General features: G+C 40.5%; 1 long non-coding RNA gene across 4 annotated transcripts in view; it reads left to right on the top strand.

The window, feature by feature from the left end:
- The window catches only part of LOC130294584 (uncharacterized), a 30,090-nt gene extending 24,529 nt beyond the window's left edge, over nucleotides 1–5,561 (top strand). The window contains exons 1-3 of one of the 4 annotated variants that reach the window (XR_008848541.1): nucleotides 873–951; nucleotides 2,453–2,619; nucleotides 5,324–5,561. This is a non-coding gene — a long non-coding RNA (uncharacterized LOC130294584). Of the gene's footprint in view, nucleotides 1–872; nucleotides 952–2,244; nucleotides 2,620–5,323 lie in introns of those variants that run through there. The other 3 variants (XR_008848540.1, XR_008848539.1, XR_008848542.1) reach the window with 3 other exon arrangements.
- Nucleotides 5,562–14,600: the final 9,039 nt, after the last annotated feature.

Below are 14,600 nucleotides of genomic sequence, written 5' to 3'. Positions count from 1 at the left end.
TTAACTTTTAAGATGTTTGCGATTACGATGATTTGGGAAGCGCTGGTAGGCAGCCTCGGCCGGCGGCATCTCAACCTAGCTTCTTCCCGCCAGAGTGTAGTTTTTTTGCGGTTTACTGGCAGAGTGACGTCACTACTGGGCACAGCGAGGGACAGGTAGAATCCAAAGCTTTTCGAAAGCTACACGGCTTCCTTCCTCAGGGTCCCTGAGTGCATTTGGGGCAGTGCATGCTTCTCTCCACCAATCCCTGCCTGGCATTACCTATTTAAAGTGGTACTCCGCTGCTACACATCTTATCCCCTATCCTATCCCCTGTCCTGCCGCTGGGACTCCCCGCGTTCTCCGCGCAGCACCCGGCATTCTGAACAAACCATGGGACCCAGCAGCAGTGGTCGTTACGTCACGCCACGCCACGCCCCTTCCATATATAATATGTATAACGACGGCGTACCCCTTTAAGGCTGCCTCACTAAGTCATTTGTGCCTGAGCAATATTGCGGTTCTGCCATAGTAAAGGTGCCTTGTTCCTATTCTGCTATCCTGTATCTGACCTGAGACTATTTTCCTCATGTTGCCTCTGCCTGACTATTGTGTACCTCCTTCTTATGACACAGACTGTCTTGACTGAAGCTGTACCTGTATTTCACCAGCAATTCATTCTGCTGCTACCAGAACATCTTCAGCTCTGCTACATCTACAGACTTTTAAGCTGCTTAACCCTCGGTGGGCTAAATCTCCTGCTGTTGTACTAGATCTGCTTTCTGCTACTGACTGTTTTATCCACACTTGACTATGCTGTGTCTTTTACTGTTACCACCAGGCTTCTGACCTGTTGAATTGGCCTCACCCCAACCTGTATCCCCGGTGCCAGGCTGTCTGGCCAGCTGTTACCTACATCGTGAACACTTTTGGGACAGCAACCTGGTCCAGATTCCATATCCTGGATAAAAGGTGAGTACATAGAGGCTACTTCTCTTGAGATTAATCTAAGTCAACCTGGTAAGGTAACACAGTGGGTCAACACCCATGGGGGCATTACAATATGGCATTTTTTTTTAACCAGTTTACCCTTCTGCAGGTTATAGTTGTCCCTAAACTATTGGATATAAACTAGCTGTATGGTGTCTCCACATACTGTCCACACAGAACATGAGTTCCTGCTTCCTATATCTCTGTAGAATGCCTCTAGAAGTAGCAGCAACATGGAGGACATTATAGAGCAGTACTGAGCTGTCTAAGCTTTAAATAAGGCATTGGGGTAAAATAAAACACCTACAAGAACTTTTAAGAGTACCTCTCATGATCTTGTTACATTTTATAATCCTCTTGGTTCACTGCCCCCCATCATAATAAACAACCCCCTGCCTTTATTTTTATTAATTGTTAGTTTTCTACTAGTGTTGCTCGCGAATATTCGCAATGCAAATTTTATTCGCGAATATCGCATATTCGTGAATTTGTGAATATTCGCGAATATAGTGCTATATATTTGCAGTTACGAATATATATATTTTTTTTTCACAGTACACATCACAGTGATCATCCCTCTCTGCTTCCAGCTTGTGTGGTGTAAAGAAGGCTCTAATACTACTGTGTGAGACTGGCGTGCGAATTGTCACATATGCGAAAATTTGCATATGCATATTTTCGCATATTCGAATTTTCACATATGCAAATTTTTTTATATGCTAATTTTCGCATATGCGTATGCAAAAATAAAACACGAATATTACGGATATGCAAATTTAGCGAATATATGATGAATATTCGTCCATATATTCGTGAAATATCACGAATTCAAATATGGCCCATGCCGCTCAACACTATTTTCTACCTTGATATTGCTCTGTATTTTCTGCTCAGTCTCAGTCAGATTCACAGACTGGGAAGGGGCGTTCCCCAGCAGGCGTGACATCATCTGAAGCCATACAGGGGAGAACTTCCTCCCTCACTCTGCTACACACAGCCCAGAGCAGTTCAGTGTGAGATGAGCTATGATTGGCTAAGGCTACACCCCCCCCCCTCCCCTCAGCATTCCTGATTTTGGACTTCTGCCAAGCCAGCAGAGAAGTCCAAAGTATGTGCAAAAGATGGGGGAAAATGTGCTCTGGACAAGTAGGGAGACACCAAGCGGCAGCTTTTTTAAACACAAATAAAACATCATTTTTTAAAACTTAATTTTTTTATTTTATATTTTTTACTCGCATATCTTTACAGGCTGTCACAGTCTATGTTTATTTTCAGGGTGTTTACAGAGCAGGGATTGTCTGTTGCTAGCAGAGGTCTCCAAATTGTGAACCTCCAGCTGTCTGGGCATGCTGTAAGTTGTAGTTTTGCAACAGCTGGAGGCCCACAGTTTGGAGACCACTGGAATAAAGCAGGAAAAAAATCTAGAAAAACTACGCATTTCATAGGAAAGAAGTAAAGAAAAAGCTTTTACCCACATGTCAAGGTAACCCGAGGCCAGATAAGGGGGTCATCACTTACAGCCGCATCAGAGACTGATTCATCGGCCGCTCAAACACCTTTCATTATGCATTCTGCAGATAAGCGCAAAGTAATGGCCATCATTAATGCCGCAATTACTGACCGTCTGGCGCCAACATCTTACCCATCCAGGTAAGAGGATTATCTCAAGTGCTGAAATATATACACGAAATCGCACAAAAAAAGTCCATTCAATTACAGACAAGTATATATTACTGATACCGCCGACTGTTCGTCCAGAAAATATGACTATATCCAAATGTATCAGGTTCATATTCTAGCCCAAAAGGGGCCATATTATATTAGTTATATTCTTGTATATAGGAGCAGTATTATATTAGTTATATTCTTGTATATAGGATCAGTATTATATTAGTTATATTCTTGTATATAGGATCAGTATTATATTAGTTATATTCTTGTATTTAGGAGCAGTATTATAGTAGTTCTATTCTTGTATATAGGAGGCAGTATTATAGTAGTTATATTCTTGTATATAGGAGCAGTATTATAGTAGTTATATTCTTGTATATAGGAGCAGTATTATAGTAGTTATGTTCTTGTATATAGGGGGCAGTATTATAGTAGTTATATTCTTGTATATAGGAGGCAGTATTATATTAGTTATATTCTTGTATTTAGGAGCAGTATTATAGTAGTTATATTCTTGTATATAGGAGGCAGTATTATAGTAGTTATATTCTTGTATATAGGAGCAGTATTATAGTAGTTATATTCTTGTATATAGGTGGCAGTATTATAGTAGTTATATTCTTGAATATAGGAGGCAGTATTATAGTAGTTATATTCTTGTACATAGGAACAGTATTATAGTAGTTATATTCTTGTATATAGGAGCAGTATTATAGTAGTTATATTCTTGTATACAGGAGCAGTATTATAGTAGTTATATCCTTGTATATAGGAGGTGGTATTATAGTAGTTATATTCTTGTATATAGGAGCAGTATTATAGTAGTTATATTCTTGTATATAGGGGGCAGTATTATAGTAGTTATATTCTTGTATATAGAAGCAGTATTATAGTAGTTATATTCTTGTATCTAGAAGCAGTATTATAGTAGTTATATTCTTGTATATAGGAGCAGTATTATAGTAGTTATATTCTTGTATATAGGAGCAGTATTATAGTAGTTTTATTCTTGTATATAGGAGGCAGTATTATAGTAGTTATATTCTTGTATATAGGAGCAGTATTATAGTAGTTATATTCTTCTATATTGGAGGCAATATTATAGTAGTTATATTCTTGTATATAGGAGCAGTATTATAGTAGTTATATTCTTGTATATAAGAGCAGTATTATAGTAGTTATATTCTTGTATATAGGGAGCAGTATTATAGTAGTTATATTCTTGTATATAGGGGGCAGTATTATAGTAGTTATATTCTTGTATATAGGAGCAGTATTATAGTAGTTATATTCTTGTATATAGGAGCAGTATTAAAGTAGTTATATTCTTGTATATAGGAGCAGTATTATAGTAGTTATATTCTTGTATATAGGAGCAGTATTATAGTAGTTATATTCTTGTATATAGAAGCAGTATTATAGTAGTTATATTCTTGTATATAGGAGCAGTATTATAGTAGTTATATTCTTGTATATAAGAGCAGTATTATAGTAGTTATATTCTTGTATATAGGGAGCAGTATTATAGTAGTTATATTCTTGTATATAGGAGGCAGTATTATAGTAGTTATATTCTTGTATATAGGAGCAGTATTATAGTAGTTATATTCTTGTATATAGGAGCAGTATTATAGTAGTTATATTCTTGTATATAGGAGCAGTATTATAGTAGTTATATTCTTGTATATAGGAGCAGTATTATAGTAGTTATATTCTGGTATATAGGAGCAATATTATAGTAGTTATATTCTTGTATATAGGAGCAGTATTATAGTAGTTATATTCTTGTATGTAGGAGCAGTATTAAAGTAGTTATATTCTTGTATATAGGGGCAGTATTATAGTAGTTATATTCTTGTATATAGGAGCAGTATTATAGTAGTTATATTCTTGTATATAGGAGCAGTATTATATTATTTATATTCTTGTATATAGGAGTAGTATTATAGTAGTTATATTCTTGTATATAGGAGAAGTATTATAGTGGTTATATTCTTGTACATAGGGGCAGTATTATAGTAGTTATAGTCTTGTATATAGGAGCAGTATTATAGTAGTTATATTCTTGTATATAGGAGCAGTATTATAGCAGTTATATTCTTGTATATAGGAGCAGTATTATAGTAGTTATATTCTTGTATATAGGAGCAGTATTATAGTAGTTATATTCTTGTATATAGGAGCAGTATTATAGTAGTTATATTCTTGTATATAGGAGCAGTATTATAGTAGTTATATTCTTGTATATAGGAACAGTATTATAGTAATTATATTCTTGTATATAGGAGCAGTATTATAGTAGTTATATTCTTGTATATAGGAGCAGTATTATAGTAGTTATATTCTTGTATATAGGAACAGTATTATAGTAATTATATTCTTGTATATAGGAGGAGTAATAGAGTAGTTATATTCTTGTATATTGGAGAAGTATTATAGTAGTTATATTCTTGTATATAGGGGCAGTATTTTAGTAGTTATATTCTTGTATATAGGGGCAGTATTATAGTAGTTATATTCCTGTACACAGTCGGTATAATAGTATTGACTGCTGACATGACATGATATTTAAGTTCATACACTTGACCTTCTCTTCATCCAATTACTCTTTGTATAAATTCGAGGCGACCTATCATTGAATAAGTCTCATTATTGTGACACTTCTCTCCATTGATCGCTGCAGATAATTACATGTTTCTGGCTTCGCTGTGAATAAAAAGCCTCATGATTCAGTCAATAACCATCGTCCAGAAGGTGAAGGCCGAAGTGAAATCCTTACAGCCCGGGCGGTGACATTTGTGGTGACGGATACTTCATCAGCTCCGTAGATCACGTGATCTTGTTTCTCTCACGACCTCTGACCTCCCAATAAATCTTCTGTTGACGCTCACTCCATGGTGTCATACATATTCCCGCGTGCAGCCTCGGCAAAATCCAATGTGATGAGTTAGATACAGGAATGAATTCGATTTATTACCTCTACTGGATTTCTTCCATTTTATGGGCCCGACTTCAGTATAGAAGATAGATAGATATGAGATAGATAGATAAATATGGGATATATAGATAGATATGAGAGATAGATAGATAGATAGATAGATAGACAGACAGACAGACAACAATAAATGGGTATTCCGGGCAGAAACATCTTATCCCCTATCAAAAGGACCCCCGCGATCTCCCTGCAGCAGCCCGCATTCTGAAGTTTCGGAAACCGTCGGGCTTCAGAGACGGGGATGTGACGTCACGCAATGTCCCCTCCCATAGACATGAATGGAGGGGGCGTGGCGTGACATCACATCCCCGTCTCGGAAGCCCGGAGGTTCCGGAAACTTCAGACGCAGCTACGCATAGAGTGCGGGGGTCCCAGCGGCGGCCCCCCGCGATCAGACATCTTATCCCCTATCCTTTCGATAGGGGATAAGATGTTTTTGCCCGGAATACCCCTTTAAGCCTTAAATCTTATTGAGGATCATGGACTCCCAGTTGCTCTTTTCCGCAGTCAGTCCACATTCAGCCTCATAGATACAGGCATCATTCCTTCCGAACAGAGATAATTCTCTCCCACACATCTCTGTTACTAAAAAATAATAGCCCAGATCCATTTTCTGGAACGCAATTGAGACTTCACACAGAGCTCCTCTGGCTTCTCTATATTGGTTGGCACTCAGCTTTCCCATGAACTGATATAACCCAGAAATGTCTGAATAGAACTGGATGAAATGTTCTATTTCTCCGGTGTTGTTAGTAAGACGTGTCAGGTGTCAGACGTGGAGTGATGTTCAATGAAGCTGCCCATGGGTCTTCAGCGTTGGTTCTGGATCAAAGAGGCGCTGGGATGGTGAGTAGAGGCCCTGCGGTCGATGTGAGGCCGCCATTTATCTCCTGTACTATTCCCATGGACCGAAATCCTATGGATACCATGGGCTGGAGAGGTTAAAGACGCAGCATAAATTCTTAATGTAACATCGTATATACTGTGAGGGGTCGGCCGCATCAACATAACCCCTACTTCTTTAAGAATATAAGAAGATTCTGTTTGAAGCTAAAAAAAAAAGCTCTAAAGGGGTATTGAGGGGGGGGGGGTGAGTATGAGGGTGTGAGAGCATATGAACGTATAGGAGGGTACGAGAGTAAGAGAGTATATGAGGGTATGAGCGTATAAGAGGGTATTTGAGGATAAGAAAGTATATAAGAGTATATTAGAGTATAGGAGGGTATATGAGGATGATATGAGAGTATAGAAGGGTATGAAAGTATAGGAAGGTATCAGAGTATAGGAGGGTATATGAGAGTATAGGAGGGTATATCAGAGCATAAGAGGGTATATGAGAGTATAGAAAAGTATATGAGACTGTAGGAGGGTATATGAGGATATAAGAGTATAGAAGGGTATGAGAGTATAGGAGGTATATGAGGTTATGAGAGTAAACAAGGGTATGTGAGGGTGTGGTGCAGGGCAGATGTTGTTACCCTAGGGGCAGATGGCATTAACCCCTTGTACTCGTGACGCCAGGGCGTGGTTTAGCCTAAAACCTAATACCACTGGATCCTGGGCTAGGCACAGGGGCAATAAAGACTCCAACGCCAGAAACGCCTGGTGCCAGAAAGTTAAACTGATTTGTAAATTACTTCTATTAAAAAATCTTAATCCTTCCAGTACTTATTAGCTACTGAATACTACAGAGGAAATTCTTTTCTTTTTTGATCACAGTGCTCTCTGCTGACATCGCGAGCACAGTGCTCTCTGCTGAAATCTCTGTCCATTTTAGGAACTGTCCAGAGCAGCATCTGTTTTCTATGGGGATTTTCTCCTACTCTGGACAGTTCTTAAAATGGACAGAAGTGTCAGCAGAGAGCACTATGGTCATGATGTCAGCAGAGAGCACTATGGTCATGATGTCAGCAGAGAGCTCTGTGTGCTAAAAAGAAAATAATTTCCTCTGTAGTATTTAGCAGCTATTGAGTACTGGAAGGATTAAGATTTTTTAATAGAAGTAATTTACAAAGCTGTTTAACTTTCTGAAGTTTTCCACCGGAGTACCCCATTAAGGGCTTGCTGGGACTTGTAGTGGACTGGACAATTGAATGCAGACCACACTGACTTGACAGATGACAGGGACTGACTTGACTCATAAAGCTGTGACTTTCTCTTACTTGACTTGATGGCGGCTGCAGAACTGGACTCTGAGGTCTCCAACACTCTGGACACACACACTAGACAAGACTGCACTGGACCTCAGCAGAAGAGAGAAGCTCCACCCAGGGCTTATATGGGGAGACTAGCAGGGAGCCCATAGGTCACTCTTGGGATCACCTGGTCACTGGTACCTACTGGGTAACAATCACATGACATATCACATGGTATAACTCTTAAAGCAACATTACATTTTATAACACTTTACATGTTAAAACATATTTACAATGGGGAAACAAGTGCAGGGGGCCTTGGGGACACTGAAGGAGGCTGCCTGAAAGGACAGCAGAAGCACAGGGTAACACCTCCCGTACTGGGCCACCACGAACTCCCCCTCTTAATTAAAGTCGTCCTCTTAATTAATGCCCAGTCCTGGAGGGCAGAGGACTGAAGTGGCCACTGAAGCCTAGTGACAGTTTCTGGGGCATTTATGCACATAAGGATGAGTCCATGTGGCAAGGTGAATGTCCATACCTGCTCTTTAAACATATGGGGAGGAAAAAGCTGGTTCTGGGAAAACCTGGCGAGGATACCGGCGTGAATTTTTGAATTTGCAATGCTGTATATAAACATGGGGATATTGTATGCTATGTAAAGGACCTGAAGAAGAAGCATGAACCTTTGAAACATGTTGTCCCATTTATCCTGCATGCTTTTGTACACAACTCTCGGGTGTGCACCTTATAGCCGAAATCAGATTTTTCTGCCGTAGTTCTGCGGTAGCCTTGCCAGGTTTTCCCAGAACCAGCTGTTTTCTTCTTGTATCCACACCACTGGCACAGCGGGACCGATGGACGGCTGCCTCCGGACACTGCACACCACTACCTGTTACATGCGATAGTCAGTGTTGTGCCTGCCTGCAAAACACCCATAGGTGAGAATTTTATTCGCAAATATAGCACTATATATTCGTTTCTTTTGTTTTTTTTCACAGTACACATCACAGTGATCATCCCTCTCTGCTTCCAGCTTGTGTGGTGTAAAGAAGGCTCTAATACTACTGTGTGAGACTGGCGTGCGATTTTTCGCATATGCTTATGCTAATTTTTGTATATGCTAATTTCCGCATATGCTAATTTTCGCATACGCAAATTTTTGCACATGTGAAAATAAAACGCGAATATTACGAATATGCAAATTTTGTGAATATATGATGAATATTCGTCCATATATTCGCGAAATATCGCGAATTCGAATATGGCCTACGCCGCTCAACACTAGAGAGCAATATTCTTATTTTGGACAACTGTCCAACCTATTATAATTAGGATTAATTGCACTATATTTCGCCATCTCTGCTTTTCTTCCCCTCTCCTGCTTTAAACATATGGGGTTAATTTGACTTTGTAACTGCTTTCTGAAGATACTCAAGACAACAATTTACATATCAATATGCATAAATTCACGGATTGGGCTACCGGAGTCTATCTACCCAATGCATTGGCTCCTGGGGCCCCTCGGTTCTTAACTCTTCTCCCCAGAACTCAATATATGTTGTTACACTATACAACAGTGTTACCTTTACATTTATCAATTCTATCGCTCTAAGTGCATTATCTAGATATCAGGTGATTCCTCTGGCCAGTAGCGTACCCTGTACACGTGGACAGGAGAGAAAACATTAGACATGGACGGGGACGACAAATAATGTTACAGTCCTATCTTAACTATTTGCAAATGCGTGGACTACTTTTGCCATATGTGAACTGACTATGTGTAGTACATAACTTTACATTATGAGTTAATCTTTGTACCTTGTGGGAATCTGTCCTTGTCAACCGTTGGGACTTACGCAACACCACTTCTTGCGTCGTGGGGAGCCCATGGAGCCTCTGAAGCTGCCGCTATCTCTTCCTCAACTAATTCAAGAGCTGGTATTGGTCCAGGGCTGATGGGACCCAGAGTTGCTGGAATCTACACTGGAGAGGCTGGGGACTGAGTTGGTACTCTAGAGACTGGCGTATAGGCCGGAGACAATGGTGACAAGACTGGTACTGGTGTGGAGACTAATGTTCGTTGAACCGGCCCCGGGGTTGGTGAGACACAGAAGATCGCAGACTGAGTTGGAGAAAACATGGGGAAATCCATGGATGGGTGGATACCCTCGACTGTGCACCCCAAAGTTTCTCTGTTGACCATCATTTTTTCCAATATGTTACCGTCGTCACATGCATAATCTACCACTCTAGTCCTGATAGTTTTCTCCAGTGTATCAGAGCAGCAATGTATCAGTCTTGAGTTCATGTGGGAGTTACAAAAAAAAAAAAGCCATAGCTCACCGGGCTGCGCCATTTATGCAACTCCCATTGATGTAAAAGGGAGTTACGCATCTTGCATAACTTCGCCACTTAAGCTGTTATCGGATTCCCAACTACTTCCAGCAGCCACAAACAGGCCGAAGGTGGTCTGGAAACCATCAGTACGAGATGGGAATACCTCTTTAAGACCAGAGAGTTTCCCTGCTCTGTTATGTCAGGAGCCGCAGATGACAACCTCAGCTCTGCTACATCTCTGCTTGAATGTAAGAGATTTGTTCAACGTTGCAATCCTGTTAAATCTGTTCAAACACTTCAAAGCGAGTTATAAATCCCCGGAGACGTCTCATGTTTTGTCAGTCAATAACATGAGGCTTTTAGTAGTCGCCGCGTCCCCTGACTGATACACTGTGACGATACTGCTGCAGTGATGAGATGGGCGCACGCCAAACATGGAGGAGCTGACTTAATGCGGCGTAACAGCCTACTGTAGATAATAATACTGCATGGTGTGTACACAGCCCAGAAAATCCCCAGTCTACACCAGTATTTCCCAATCTGAGTGCCTCCAGCAGTTGCGAAACAACAACTCCCAGCATGATTGACGTCTGCAATTTTATATGTCAGGAAATTATTTTGTAGGACAAGACTGGCGAGGTCACTACTGTATGGAGGGAATATTTTGAGTTTATCCTATAAGGCAGTGGTCTCCAACCTGTGGACTTCCATCTGTTGCAAAACTACAACTCCCAGCATGCCCGGACAGCCGTTGGCTGTCCGGGCATGCTGGGAGTTATAGTTTTACAACAGCTGAAGGCCCACAATTTGAAGACCACTGCTATAGGGCAATGTTCCCTATCCTGTGGCTCTCCAGCTGTTTCAAAGCTACAACTCTTATCATGCCCGGACAGCCAAAGACTGTTAGGGCACGATGGGAATTGTAGTTTTTCAGCAGCTGGGGGTTGTCAGGGCATGATGAGAGACTGTAAAATCATGATCAAGTTGCGGTTCTGCAACATATGAAGTCTGTCAGGGCATGATGGGAGTTGTAGTTTTGCAACAGTTTTGGAGACTTTCGGGGCTAGAGGATGTTGGGAGCCTGATGGAAGTTGTAGTTTGCAGCTTCTGTAGGTTATCAGGGCATGATGGGAGGCTGTCAGAGAATGATGGGAGCTGTAGTTTTAAAAAAGATGGGGCCTGTCAGGCCATGGTGGTGATAAGGATGACCCTTATGATTTTGACTACTGATATATATATATATATATATATATATGCTAATATGCCTCAGAAAAGCATTATTTTCCTTATGAGACATATCAGCTTGCTATTTGCTTGTAACTAAGATGAGGACCTTGGGATAAGGCCAGAAGAAGCAAGATAAGAAGAGGTAGAATAGGGGGATGGCAACATAAGTGAACTATGACTAAGAAAGAAATGAATGCTTAATATGCTAATATATAGAGATGCAATACTCAAATAACCAACTAAAAAAAAAAAAGATGATGATTTTGACGTGATAACTAACCTCCCCTTTTTGTCAAATGTAAAAACCAATGTACTTCCGTATAATAAACAGAACTCTTTGGGACAGCTCCTTAGCTTCCTGCTGAGAAGGAGTTTCATACCAACTTTTTGTCTGGTGTTTATTTCTTGTGTCGACACTCAGCAGTATACAGCGGCAGTCACGCCCATTTTAAGGCCTAAACAGCAGCCAACCTTAACAGTGGGAGTTGTAGTTTCACAACTGTTGGGGCCTGTCAGGGCAGAATGAGAAGCTGTCAGGGCATGATGGGTTTTGTAGTTTTGCAACAGCTGAATGCTGCAACGGGGGGTGGAGTTTGTTCTGCATTTGAAACAGCTAAAATCTTCCAAAAAAAGTGTGCCTCCAGCTGTTGCAAAACTACAACTCCCAGCATGCCCGGACAGTTGTATTTGTAGTTTTGCAACAGCTGGAGATACACTGTTTGGAAAACGCTGCTTTACCCTAATGCAGAGAGTGCACAAAAAGACTAGGCCTGCACATGGACAGATGTAGCAGAGCTAAAATAGTTTTAGGCCTGTTTGTTTTGTTTCTATACCTAGAGATAATGGGGGTATATTTATAAAAACTTACGCAGTGGAAAAGCAAACCAGTTGCCCATAGCAACCAATCAGATTGCATCTTTCATTTTTTTTAAATGCCTTTGAGAAAGTGAAAGTAACAATCTGATTGGTTGCTATGGACAACTTGGCAACATCTCCCCCAGTGCTTACAGTTCAATAGAAATCTATAGTATATAAATGGTTCATGAATTGTACGGAATGACAAAGTCATCTCTGCTACATCTGTGTACGAGATGTCAGGTTTATGTTGGGAGAGTTTACAAAATCAATTTTCGCAGGCATCTGTAGAAATGTCGCCTCCTGTGCGTCCCCATGTTGTGCGCTGCTCACAGACGCTCGCGCTTGATTCTGCACTGTTGACACAGAAACATATATTTTCTGACCAGGTCGCCCACTTCCCCCCGGCACAATATATATGGATTTCTGTAGTTACATGATTGTGACTTGATAGTCACCGCGGGTCTCCACAGAAAAGCCTTTCTACGCGCCATCAGTGCTTGTTACGACAATTTCCCAGGGCGTAAAATCAATACTCGCCAAAATCCGTGTCGTGCAGTGCCCGGCGCTGATAAGTCCTGTAATTTTCCATATAACCTCATGTCTGACCTGTCCCTGGGTAGAAGATTGTGCTATAGACTACTGAGAAGAGAGCGTTGTTTTCAGCCCTTGGGTACTATAGCAGTACAACTACAAGTCCCAGCATGCTGTAACACTCTGCTACTATAACAGCTGAGATGATAAAATAGTGAGTACAGCTCTGGAGTATAATACAGGATATAACTCAGGATCAGTACAGGATAAGTAATGTAATGTGTGTACACAGTGACCTCACCAGCAGAATAGTGAGTACAGCTCTGGGGTATAATACAGGATATAACTCAGGATCAGTACAGGATAAGTAATGTAATGTATATACACAGTGACCTCACCAGCAGAATAGTGAGTACAGCTCTGTAGTATAATGCAGGATGTAACCCAGGATCAGTACAGGATAAGTAATGTAATGTATGTACACAGTGACCTCACCAGCAAAATAGTGAGTACAGCTCTGGAGTATAATACAGGATATAACTCAGGATCAGTACAGGATAAGTAATGTAATGTATGTACACAGTGACCTCACCAGCAGAATAGTGAGTACAGCTCTGGAGTATAATACAGGATATAACTCAGGATCAGTACAGGATAAGTAATGTAATGTATGTACACAGTGACCTCACCAGCAGAATAGTGAGTACAGCTCTGGAGTATAATACAGGATATAACTCAGGATCAGTACAGGATAAGTAATGTAATGTATGTACACAGTGACCTCACCAGCAGAATAGTGAGTACAGCTCTGGAGTATAATACTGGATATAACTCAGGATCAGTACAGGATAAGTAATGTAATATATGTACACAGTGACCCCACCAGCAGAATAGTGAGTACAGCTCTGGAGTATAATACAGGATATAACTCAGGATCAGTACAGGATAAGTAATGTAATGTATGTACACAGTGACCTCACCAGCAGAATAGTGAGTACAGCTCTGGAGTATAATACAGGATATAACTCAGGATCAGTACAGGATAAGTAATGTAATGTATGTACACAGTGACCTCACCAGCAGAATAGTGAGTACAGCTCTGGCGTATAATACAGGATATAACTCAGGATCAGTACAGGATAAGTAATGTAATGTATGTACACAGTGATCTCACCAGCAGAATAGTGAGCACAGCTCTGGAGTATAATACAGGATATTACTCAGGATCAGTACAGGATAAGTAATGTAATGTATGTACACAGTGACCCCACCAGCAGAATAGTGAGTACAGCTCTGGAGTATAATACAGGATATAACTCAGGATCAGTACAGGATAAGTAATGTAATGTATGTACACAGTGACCCCACCAGCAGAATAGTGAGTACAGCTCTGGAGTATAATACAGGATATAACTCAGGATCAGTACAGGATAAGTAATGTAATGTATGTACACAATGACCTCACCAGCAGAATAGTGAGTACAGCTCTGGAGAATAATACAGGATCTAACTCAGGATCAGTACAGGATAAGTAATGTAATGTATGTACACAGTGACCTCACCAGCAGAATAGTGAGTACAGCTCTGGAGTATAATACAGGATATAACTCAGGATCAGTACAGGATAAGTAATGTAATGTATGTACACAGTGACCTCACCAGCAGAATAGTGAGTACAGCTCTTGGGTATAATACAGGATATAACTCAGGATCAGTACAGGATAAGTAATGTAATGTATGTACACAGTGACCTCACCAGCAGAATAGTGAGTACAGCTCTGGAGTATAATACAGGATATAACTCAGGATCAGTACAGGATAAGTAATGTAATGTATGTACACAGTGACCCCACCAGCAGAATAGTGAGTACAGC

This window comes from Hyla sarda, chromosome 10 (assembly GCF_029499605.1).
Source record: "Hyla sarda isolate aHylSar1 chromosome 10, aHylSar1.hap1, whole genome shotgun sequence".
Lineage (NCBI taxonomy): Eukaryota > Metazoa > Chordata > Amphibia > Anura > Hylidae > Hyla > Hyla sarda.
Note: the sequence above shows the minus strand (reverse complement) of the source record. Positions and strands in the feature narration are given on the sequence as shown.